Here is a 13,038-nt window from a genome sequence, read left to right on the forward strand (position 1 = left end):
CTCAAGGATCCCCATCGCCGTCGTCTCCTTGGATACCTTTCGCAGAACCTTATCCCTATTTAAGTACACCACGCTATGCGCTTTAGCAAGAACCTCCGCCCGCGTAATCTTGGCCTTCTCATCAAGCTCCACCCTCGGATCTTACTTATCCTTCTTGAGCGCATCTGCCAAGCCTTGCTGGATAAGCATTGCTCGGATCTTCATCCTCCAGAGACCGAAATCATTGTTCCCGGTGAACTTTTCGGCTTCGAATCTTGAAGCCATCTCAATCGATCTTTAACTCAATCAACCTACTATCGAGCGCTACATCCTTCGCTTCCCACAGACGGTGCCACTTGTTGGAAAAGAATCGGAATTCAATCGGAGCTAGCGATACGCTCGGATTTTGCACTGTTTTAAGGCCATTATTTGATCCGTTTTTAATATCTAAGTCGCATTACATGTCCATTATTTGCATATTTTATAAATTTTGGAATTTTGACGTGTTTAGTGAGAAATGTGCATATTTGAGCCTAAAAAGGGAGTCAAAACGCGAAATCTGGAGTTTCAGGTGACCGGCGACCGCCGGCGCCTGGCTATCATCAATCTGCAGCGGTCCGTCTCGGAAATACGTGCATGGAATGAAGACACGCTCGGTGACCGTCGGGCAAGGCGTGGCGACCGCCAGCCGAGAGTCAAAGAGTCTGGATCGATGTGTGGCAACCGTCGGTCGAGGTGCGACGGCCCGCCACGAAATAGCGGCGAAGCAGATTTGCCTTGGATTTCTCTCTAAGATTTAATATATTTGCAGATAATTTCCTTCTAGGATGAGAGACGATTTTCCCCTATAAATAGGCCCTCAAGCTTCATCAAAACAATCCTCTTTTTGCAACATATTTTCTAGAGATTAAAAGTTAGAGTGCTTCATTGTGCAAGGAGTTAAAGGCTGAGGAAATTCGCAGCTCCCTTTCGGTGAGAGTTGGGGGAAATAACCTAGCAATTTGGGGGACACGCTTTGTGGGAAGGGTAAAATCGTAATCACAAGTTCATTTCTGTATGCGAGGCGCGCTCCCGGAATTAAAAAACCAAGTCGATGCTTTTTTTTTTTTTTAAATGACAAAGTCTAAGAGGAGTACTGCGGGCCTTAATCGTTTCTAGGGCTTTTCAGTTATAAAACAAAATAACTGAACATCATAATTCCCCAAGAATTCAGCCCAAATATTGCCATATCATACAAAGTGAACACCATGACTTAATCACCTTTATCTTTTCTGCGTTATTATATCCGTTCTCTACTCTTAAAATCTTTAAACTTTAAAATTCTAACTTACTTCCACACTATATCGATCTCCAATATTACTTTAGTTATGTTTTCTGAAATAGTATGCATCTCCAATGGCAAATTCATCAAATATCATATACTTAAACTCAAGCAATCAACAAAGCACCAAGTACAATAAATAGTTGGATGATAGGAGGATGGAACACTTTGAGGTCTCCAACATAAGGGCTCATTTGATTTTAATATATAAATTATTATCCACTAAACAGAATAATCTATATGTATATCATAGCGAAATGAATAACATAGAATTTTCTTATGCATGTGTTTAAGAAGCCCGATTCCTAACAAACATAAAACTCAACATTCATAAATTCTAACTTCAAAAACTAACTAGGATTATATATAGTCATACCTTGACTAAGCAATGAGCGGTGATTACATAAATAATGCTACATTGGATTATTGGAATATGTTATATCGCTAACTTTTTAAATTGCTAATTCTACTAATTTGTCAATGCAGTGAATTAAAAATATCAACGTGGTGATATTAAAATGTCAACATAGTATGTTGAAATGTCAGCAAAATTAAGTATTGACATTTTAATATCACCATGTTGACATTTTTAATGCACTGCGTTGATGAGTTAACAGAGTTGGCAACTTAAAAAGTTGGAAATTGATCACACCCCTAGAAGTCTTAACGAACAATGTTTAGAGTATATTGTATCTTTATCTTCTTCGTGTGACGGAAGATTCTTGCTCCTCAAAATAAATAACTCTCTTCGTCCCCCAATAAACAGCTCATTTTGCTATTTTTTTGTCCATCAATTAATATCTCATTTGTTTATTTACTATTTTTAGTAATAGATCTCTCATTTCACTAACTTTATTTCACTCACGTTTCACTATAGGACCCATATACCACTCACTTTTTATTACTCCCTCTGTCCCATGTTACTTGCACTTTTACTTTTCGGCACGTCACAAACTCTTTACACTATCTATAGTTTAAGTTAGAATTAATGCATTTAATTAATATGTTAGCTTAAGTTAAGAGGTCCTTTATTAAGTGACATCTCATTACAATTAAAATTCTAATTTAATTACACTAAAAAATCAATCTCAAATTTACGGTCTAAAATGAAAAGTGCGAGTAACATGGGACAGAGGGAGTACTTAGTATATTTTTTAAAACTCAAGTTCAATCAAAATTAGCCTTATAGGGGAGTGTTATATTGCTAACTAAATACTTAATTGTTAACTACAACTAAATAATAGTCATTAGGTATTCAAATTAAAGGCCTAAATCATCAACCCCGAAATGTCAATACGATTAACAAAAAATGTCGACAAGGGTATTAAGGTTAGTTTACAACAAATTAGTTGTAATTAACTTTTGAAAAATACAATAACTTAAACGCATATAACTATCTCGATTTAAATTATTTTTTCGCACAACATATATCAAATTAAAGATAATTTCATAAGGATTCTAACGAGATATCACTTGCATAGGTTCCGACGTCAAAATTTGAAAAATTTTAATTTTTTCGTACAACACAAATGTCACCATAGTGTATAAAATATGTCATTATAATACATGTAGAATATCAATATAAACAATGTGTTAACATTCTCAAAGTATTGTGTTGATATTTTCGACACACTATATTGACATTTTCATCCAAAATCCTAATTTGGTAGTTTTTTTTATCTTTTTCGATTTAATTAATAAAAACGAAAATTCTATGTGACAAATTGTAGACACAAATTTTTTAAAATTCTATGATCTTAAATTAATTGTAGTTAGCAATTAAATAATGATTAGCAATTGATCATTCTCTTATCTTTATATTAGTGAACATATAGAGTACTATTCTATGAGAAGGATCACGTAATTCCCCAATAACTATTTTATGTATATGGTTCTGAACAAAACAGGTGGCATAATTTAAATCAATGCTAATGTTTAAATTTTATTTGAAAATTAACTTAGTTCTTCGTCCGGTCTATGAAAATTAGTCTTATTTTACAAATAGAAACTTTCATTCTTATTTTATCCACTTCTTTCTTTTATTTTATCCATTTTTCTCCCTTTCTTTTATTTTATCAATTTATTATTAAAATTAATGTCGTTTATAAATAAAACTATAACATCTACCTGCAAATATGTCCCGGTTCAATTTTTATACAAATAATTTAGAATCCTAAATTTGACTAACTTGGCATATTTACAAATAATTTAGAATCCTAAATTTGACTAACTTAGCATATTTAATTTAAAATTAATATAGTAATTTGTACACCATTAACTTCTTTTCCATATGTCTTTTCTTAAAATTTCTTAAAATTTATGCAGAAAGAATTGGGCCTTATATCCGTATTCCGTAGACACGGCCATGTTTGGTTGCTAGGATTCTATCTGGAAAAGTAATCTGACTCCTTAAATTTTAAATTCCTGTGTTTGTTTCAGTTTTTAATCAAACTGGGAAAGTAATCAGAATCCGAGAACAATGAAAGTTAGTACAATTTTCTAGGATTCTGAATCCTAGCTTTTCTTAGTTATTCTTTTTCCTAATTTTAGGATTCTTACATATATAATGCAATATAGTATAGTTTTATAATAATAATAATAATAATAATAATATTATTATTATTATTATTATTATTTAGAATGTTTTAAAAATAATTTCAAAATATAAATCATACTACTTAATTTTAAAAAATAAATAACTATGATTAAAATTATCATAATTATAACTTATTTTATAATAATTCATAATAATAATTAATAATTTATTAAATAATTAAAATATAATTATATAATATAAATCGTATTATAAATAATAATTATTATTTTTATAAATTAATAATTAATCAATAAAGTTATAGTGTACTTTTTACTTATTAAATTTATTCACTTATAACATCCTTAAATATTATAATTATAATACTAATTATTATTATTATTATTATTATTATTATTATAAATGAGTATAATATTTCAAACTATAATTATATGTATTATTTTATATTATGATAGATAATCTATATTTAAACTATCCATTGTAATAATAAATATAATAATATAATTATTATTATTTGTAATTAATAGTTTATTAAGAATTTTATAATATTATAAAATATATTTTTAGTTTGGTGTTTAAATTAAATATAAATTTAAAATCTTGATATTTTCTAAACACATGAAAGTAAAGTTAATAGAAATCATATTTCCGGGATTCATTTTCGCAGGAATTATTTTTCTTGCCAACTTTACTTTCTCGTCAACCAAACATGACGGGAGAGTATTTTTTATGATCGGTGGAGTGTTACAAAAAGCTAGTCAACCCATGCGCACATGTTTTACACGAAATATAACAGAGGAGAAAATTCAATAAAAATTATCATATCGAAACAAGTGTCATAATATAATTAGTCTTCATGTTACAAAAATTTTCTGGATCATTCTGTACTTATCTACTTTAAGTATAACTCCAATTTATTGTGAAGACCACGGCTAATTCATTAAAGTAGAAAAAACATGATATAAAATTAGAGAAATGATAAAACTACCCTTTTATTTATTCTTATATTATGATATTAATAAAAATATTTGCATATAGGGGTGCGTTATATTGTTGTTAACTCTGCTAATTCATCAACTCAATATTTTAAAAATGTCAACACAATGATATTAAAATATCATCATAAAATATCAACTCAATATATTGAAATATTAACAAAATTATGTATTGATATTTTAATGTCTATCATATTGACATTTTTAATACACTGTGTTAATTAATTAATAGAGTTAATAATTTAAAAAAATTAGCAATTAATCACAACCTGCATTCTTTACTAAACCATACACAAAAACATTTACTTATTAAAAACTATAGTCATACGCAAAAACAAAATATTCAATTTTATCAATCAATTCCTTTCTACAATCAATATTTATAAATAAAAACAACATATTTCTATCTGTTTATAATTAACTCATTATCTCACATCACACTTTATTTACCTCTTTAAAACTAAACTATAATACACTTGATATACATCTTTATTTGTTTTATATTCCTAAAATTTATTGTCAACAATTGCTTATTATAATTTCATCTATCATTAAACCACATAATTCCACAATTCTAATTTTGGAGTAGTTACTTTATTCCTAGGCGACTTTTCGGAAGTTATAGGTTTTGATCAGTTATTTCGGTTGATCATATCTAACATTAATAACCGTAATCTAACCGAAATCGATATTTTAGTGATCAATTAACTAAGAATCGGTCTTGTCGGTCCAATTACCAGTTACCTGATAATTGGGAATCGTTTACACAATCCTATCTAAATCAATGGAATAATTTAGAAAAATGTCAAAGTTTTGATATACTTCCTCCGTCCATTCAAGATGTCCACATTCTTGAATGAAACATGATTTTAGATGGAGTAGTTGAGTATGATAAAGTAAAGTGAAAAAGGTGGTTGAAAATTTTAATGAGGAAAATATAATTTATATCCTAATATGAAAAATAGAAATCTTGAGTGAGATTAACGAAAAAAGAAAGATGACTATCTTGATTCTTGAGTGAGACGGAAAAAGCACAGATAATTGACTATTTTCTTGAAGCTGTGAGGTTGATTTGAATTTGATCAAAACTTAATATTAATTTAGACAGTTTTTCCTTAAATTCACGTATCGTTCACTATTAAAACTATTGTAGTTAATCGAAAGGAATAAGAAAATGACGAGGCGTGTTAATAGTATAGATTATAAAAATGGTTAATATTCAAAATTTACCATATATTCTCAAATTTCAAGTAAGTTTATTCTTTGATTTCTATAATTCAAAATGTGCGCCTTTACCTTATTCTTAATATCACTTTAAGTATATATATTTTGACTGGATTAGGAAATTTAGGAAAAACACTAATTTCACACTTAGGTAGGAATTAGATTTGACATGTTTAATTGATTGTCATATAAATTTAGTATGTTATGAAAATTTATGATTTTACATTATTATTTTAAAAGTTACTACAAGATTAATAAAAAAATTATAATTTAAATAAAATTGTAGTAATATGATTTGAATAATGGATTTGGGCTTAGTCTATGTGTGCATATTTTCCAAGCATGTAATAGCCGTTATTCAGTAGTGGCTCTATAATTAACCCATGTAAAAAGTAAATGTTATAGTCGGCGAGTTATGTTGCGCATGTGTAACTAAAGTGTAATTTTCCACTAAAATCTTTTGATAAAGAGACAATTAAATAGACACTTTTTTCTTTAGTCTCTTTCTAGTTTCTACTATACAATTATTAGGTAGGTTGAAGACAATGGACAGTGAAAACGACCCCACCATACACTCGTCTTTTACGTATATGCCTAATCATACACACACCACAAAAGTTTTGGTTTGATGGATAAAGGGTGATGACTCTACCTCAACCCATACTTTCTTGCGCATCCAAAAATGATTATGACCTAAAGTTTATTCACCCAATCTGATAAAAAGATCAAATTACTCAAAAGCAAGCTTTGTTAGATATAAAAATCATGATCTAATTAATTTTGACATCTTATTACTCACACACAACCATATGAGATTTAAGTATGCAATAGAAATAGAATATTGTCCAAGTATCAAATGGAGGCATTTCATTTTTTATTAAATAATTGGATAATCAATCTATTAATTTGCAAATTAATGATAGCCACTTGGAGACCTAGACTCGTACAAAATATAAGTCTTTAAATTAATTAATGTGCCCTGTTAGGTCGCAATTCGCTATAATTGATGAATGTCATTACATCTTTTATGTAAAGTTGGTTTTATTTCTTTTTCATGTTTATTTTTTTCTTTGAGGAGACATATTTTTTTGTAGCCGGTAGGAATTTAGTGTTGCCTTTAGATAAGGCACTACTGGAGGAAAATATCGACAAGTACATTCTTTATTGAATTAATTGATTAACTATTCATTCACTAACACCCACCAATCCTACAAAGTCTCATCCAGAAAATTAAACTCAACTTTTTAATGACCCAAAACCGTCGGTCACTTTATATCATGCCTTGAATTTTCAACATTATTGAATAATTGCGAGTAGTTATACATTCACCAACCCTAAAGCACGATCATTTAATAGATTTAATAAATTAAGGAAATAAAAATTCATTTCCACACTATTTGTACATGAAACAAAATTTCAATGATAGAACATAACATGGCTTTGCCCACAAAAACAGCTCATACGTGGGCGTATACTGTATTGATTAATACGACATAAATAATTGAAAAAAAGTTAAACCCACTACTTGATGATATTAATAAATCTCAAATTTTAATATTCTCTGATCCACTTTAAATACATAATTCATAACGAGATTTTATAATAAAATAAATGAGAATAATGTTTCAATATTTAGAAACGTGACATTCCAAAAAAGAAAAGTTCTCACTTAAAGTGAGACTGATGTAATATATAATTAATAAAGTAAAATAGAATGAGAAAAGATAGTTAAAATCGTATAGTAGATGGTGGAACCAAAAATTAATAAAATATAAGAAAAAGAGATTGAGATTTAGTTTAAATGAATATAAACTATTTCTATAGAATGAATTGAAAAAGAAAATATTCTCTGGTAATGGAGGAAGTATACTAATCAAAGGTACTAGAGTGAAGAAGAAGCCAGTGTAAATGGTCAAAATAGTAATAGATTCCTAATCCTAATTAAATAATTAGCCTCCATTAAACACCCACTAACCAAGAGCCAATTATTGGTTGATCAATTGACTAATTAAACCCAAACATGTGCAGTAAATGTTATTCAGTACAACTATTCTGGTCTCTTTTGCAATTCACAGTAACTTAAAGGTAGTAGTACAAGTTTGTGCTCCTCTAGGCAACCGAAACATAAAAATTGAACATAAAAATGTGCATAATACAGTTAAACAGCGCAACATTATTGATGATTTAAATTAATTAAAAGTATATAGGTGTCTGTCACACACTTACGCTACAGCTCTGGGAGAGCTGATACTTAACGCCGGCGCCGACAACAATTCCGTTAGCTTTGGAGTTCCCAAGCGGGATGTAGGCAGGGCAGGACACGTGGAGATGGTAACGCCCCGAGACAAACGATCCGACCTTCCATTTGACGCGGCCGTTAATTTTAACGGTGAGCTTGATGGCGCCGTTGGACTGGTCCTGGGCGAGGGCGAGGCCGTTGTAGGGGGCGACAGGGACGTTGTTGCCGTAGAGAAAGGGGGACCAGACGTTGACGTCCTTGTGGCCTTGGTAGACGGGAGGGATGACGGTGTAGTAGGTAATCTGCTGGCTGTGGTAGGTGGCGAAGGAGTCGAGTTTGTCGTAGTAGACGCCGATGCGGGAGTTGGGGTTGCGGGAGAGGATGGTGATCTGGAGGGTGGTGGAGATGACGTTGGCAGCGGAGACGTTGAGGGCGAAGATGGTGGCGTCTTGGAGGAGGAACCGGGGCTTTTTGGGCTGGAGGATGGCCCACACCAGGAGGATGACCAGGAGGAGGAGGAAGTTGAACACCAGGAAGGCTGCGCAGCATTTGCGGAGGACCTTCCGCCGCTTGCTCTTGTGGTGGCTGCACACTTTCTCCGACGACATCTCTTCCGAGCTTTGTTTTTTTTAACGGGAGATGTGTGTGTGTGTATGTGCTTGGTTATATTGATGAGGTGAGGTGTGTGTGTGTGTGTGTGTGTGTGTTGAAAAATGAAAATGGTTGTACCTTTAGAAAAGGATGTGCGACTGTTAATTCCTACTTTTGTGTGTGTATTGGATTTTATTTTTTTAACTGCTCTATGGTTGGTGTTTAATTATTCGGTATATCAATCAAAAGAATGAGTAATAAATGTTTGGAAATAACACAAATAATTATAAATATAAACTAGATATATGAATTTCATTATAAAATTTCTCTATAAAATATTGGGATTAATTCTATTATGGGGGACCTCTATTTATAAGCAAAATAGAACACTAATTTTTAATATACTAGGAAATATATTGGACTTAATTATTTCCTTTCAGAATTCATAATTAACAACAAATTACAAGTAATTTCACTAAAAAAACTTGTTTTTTAAGGATAAAAAAATTCAAAACACAACTATGTTGGAAAATTTTAAAAAATAATAATAATTTATGATCCAAGAGAAAGCGTTGTTAAATGAATGAAAAATTAACTTAGTCTTTTGCTTTTTTAGGACCCTTCCATTTGTGTCTTCTAATTTTAAATGGGACACCAACAATAAGCAAGCTTTTTAAAGCGTCAGTGGTATATTTAGAAATACAAATTAGCATTCTTAATTGCATTAAAAAATTTCCCTTTTAACTTTTTTATTAGTATTATTTTTATGCTTGAACCATCAAGTGTACTTTATTAGCTAAACTGGGTGGCGATTTTAATTTCAAATTTAACTAATTAACAAATTGAATTGATATTAATTTTAGATTAACCAACTTGGACAAGGAATATTAAGGAGTTGATATAGTGATATAGTAAATCAGATCAGCAATTTACGACCGTTTGATTGAAGATTACGCATTTCAACTTGGCTCCGAATATAGTTTGCACTGGGTGTCCCACAAATTTGTTGATTATATATAGATAAGTAGTGAGATATTGATTATAAATTTGCATATTGAATGTCGGAAAATACATTCGGTTTTGCATGAGTGTTCTACTTTTATACGAGGCTTTAGCAAAAGGGAATTTCTATGCTCTAACTTTATGGAAAAGACTCATTTAATGGACTAGTTGCACTACTTTAATACTACTACCAACTAAAAAGTTTATGTAATTGTACTAAAGTCCACATCGCTGATTTTGAGGAAATCACTGTTGAAACCCTTCTTTCACATTTATAAAAATCATTTCACTTGTAATATTCCATAGTAAAACTGAATACACTCAACTATACGGAGTACTATTATAAATATGTATGATGTAAAGAGTAAAGGCAAAGTGGAATCTGTTAAGTGCTAAGCAATAGCCAAAAGCTAACATAATTAATGAAGAGAAAATTATGATAAAGTATGTTTATGATGGGGATTGGACTTAGAAAACGTTACACGTCATCCACTCAATAATTATATACAGTACAATTTTCTTATCATTTAAGTAAAAACTTGGAGATATTATCCTACCGACTCAATTGATTGTAATATACTGTGATTAATTTTTAATTTTAGTTTTATTTTGTGCGACGTGCTATATGAATTGAATTGTCATAAAAATACAAGAAAAAATATATGCAATAAATCGAATTTGTGCTCGTTTAGAATACTATGTTTCTTTGCAAATGATCTGAAATTTTAATCAATTATAACCAAGAAGCCGTTTACAGTGTCTCGAATGACTAAAATGACGACAGAAGTATCAACATTGGAGTAATAGATACAAGAGTGGATTATAGAGGAAAGGTTATATTGCTAACTCAATACTTAATTGCTAATTACAATTAAACAATAGCTATTAGATATTTAAATTAAGGGCCTAGATCATCAATCAAGAAATATCAATACTATCACAAAAAACGTCAATAAAGTCATAGGATTAATTCCATAAAATATCAATAGGAGTATTAATGTCAATTAACTACATGTTTAGTTATAACTAACTTTTAAAAGAAATCCCAAAACTTTAAATTCATATAACATATATCAAATTAAAGATAATTTTATAAGGATTCCAATGATATCATATATGCATATGTTCCGATGTCAAAATTTGAAAAAAAATTCAAAATTTTTTTAATTTTTTCGTAAAGCAGAAATGTCAACATACTATATAAAATATGTCAATATAATACATGTAGAATGTCAATATAAGCAATGGGTTAACATTCTTAAAGCATCGTGTTGACATTGTCAAAACATTGTGTTGATATTTCCGAAACACTATATTGACATTTTCATCTAAAACCCTAATTTGACATTTTTTTAAATCTTTTTTGATTTTATTAATAAAAACGAAAATTACACGTGGCAAATTGTAGATCACACGTTTTCTAAAATCCTATGGCCTTAATTAGTTGTAGTTAGCAATTAAATGATGAGTTAGCAATTGATCACTCCCCTATACTAGGATCTGTTATTTTGTATAGTACAATTTTTAATAAGATATCCACAAATACCACTCCTAAGCATGTACCACATGCGCATACACATAAATATTTAGAAACTAGGTGAGATTTAATTATTCACAAACATTTATACGTACATTGTATTATATGGAAACACATTACTTCATCCGATCTCCCCATAACCGAGTTTGCTTGAACACAAAAAAAAAAAAAAAATGATGTTTAAAGAGTTAAGCGACAAGAAAATAAAATAAAAGAATGAATACAAGAGAAAAATAAAAAAAATTAAAATAAGAGAGAAGTAATATGGAATGTTACTATTACTGTTACTAATAGATAGATATGGAATATTACTACTCCATTAAATAGATATATGGAATGTTACTATTACTATTACTATTAGGTTAACTGTAGGATTTTGCTTTGGCTTTTGCTATGGCTTTTGTGCTAACTTTTGTGGCCTACCGTTTGATGAATTTGGAATTAAATAAACGGCCGTCCCAATGAGGTTGGGGGGATTTCGTTTGTTGCATTACATGTGATTTGTTGTAATGTGTCGGTTACATATTGCATAGAACCTTCGCCTTCCTCATTCAATGTGTGAACCGAAATCGGTCAGCAAAAATTAATGTGATGAGATACATTTGTTCCCACACGTTGAAACAAATTTACGAATAATTAGACTATGGGGTGGCAAAATAAAAGAATAATTAGTGAACTTTCTTTCGTCCCCTTTTCCAAATTACTAAGTATTTCTTTTCTTTATTTTGAATAAAAAGCAAACCTAGATTCTTTAATAATATATTTCCGGCTTGATAGATGATGATTACATGCCGCAAGAATATGAGTTGTGAAAAATGAAAATGGCGTTTTTTTGTCATGCGAATAAATTATTGAAAAATAATGAAGATGGGGTGGGGATAAGATAAGCCAACAATACTTTTTCACCCACTCATAAATATTTTATATTAGCATTTTCTAAATATCCATTTTACTTTTATTATTTTATATTTCACTAATTTTTCTATTCACCCATCCTTCATGTTTATTTTTAATTTCATCAATTTTTTCTATTCACTATCTTTTACTTTAAAAATATGTGCCAAATAAAATACTCTCTCTATCACACTTTAGCGGTTTCGATTTACTATATTTAATTTTTAATGAATGGAGCAGTATGACTGAGTTGTAATAATCAAAAGTAGATTATGAAAATAAAATAATGTTAAGATGAATATTGTAGGAATGTGGATGTTAATAAGGCATCTAGGGAGGGGAGAGACTAGGTTAGGATGCTCGTACACGAAACAACCGACAAAATTGGCGGCTAACCAAGTTACCAACATTACAATTTTACCTTTAAAAAGTCGGGATATTAACGCCTAATATCATGGAATTTTTAATTAATTGAATTATTTTTTTCATGAATTTATTATTTTCTACTAATGAAAAATTTCGTATATATTAATAGATTGAAGAATAATTTTGGAGGGTGTGCTTCAAGAAAAACTATCTTCAAAGATTGAAAAACTTGAAGCTCTCGATGTTGTTGTCGAAAACTTACGGAAAAAAATCCTAAAATAAAATTATGTGCTGAAATTTTTTCATTGATAGGAAATAACAAACTCAGAATAGAGT

At 30.0% G+C, this 13,038-nt stretch overlaps 1 pseudogene; it reads right to left on the reverse strand.

The window, feature by feature from the left end:
* Positions 1–8,081: 8,081 nt before the first annotated feature.
* Positions 8,082–9,004, reverse strand: LOC125208283 (NDR1/HIN1-like protein 1 pseudogene; annotated as a pseudogene).
* Between the last annotated feature and the right edge of the window lie 4,034 nt (positions 9,005–13,038).

Source organism: Salvia hispanica, chromosome 6 (assembly GCF_029641045.1).
Source record: "Salvia hispanica isolate PSC_SH4W2 chromosome 6, Shi_PSC_v1, whole genome shotgun sequence".
NCBI classification, from domain to species: domain Eukaryota; kingdom Viridiplantae; phylum Streptophyta; class Magnoliopsida; order Lamiales; family Lamiaceae; genus Salvia; species Salvia hispanica.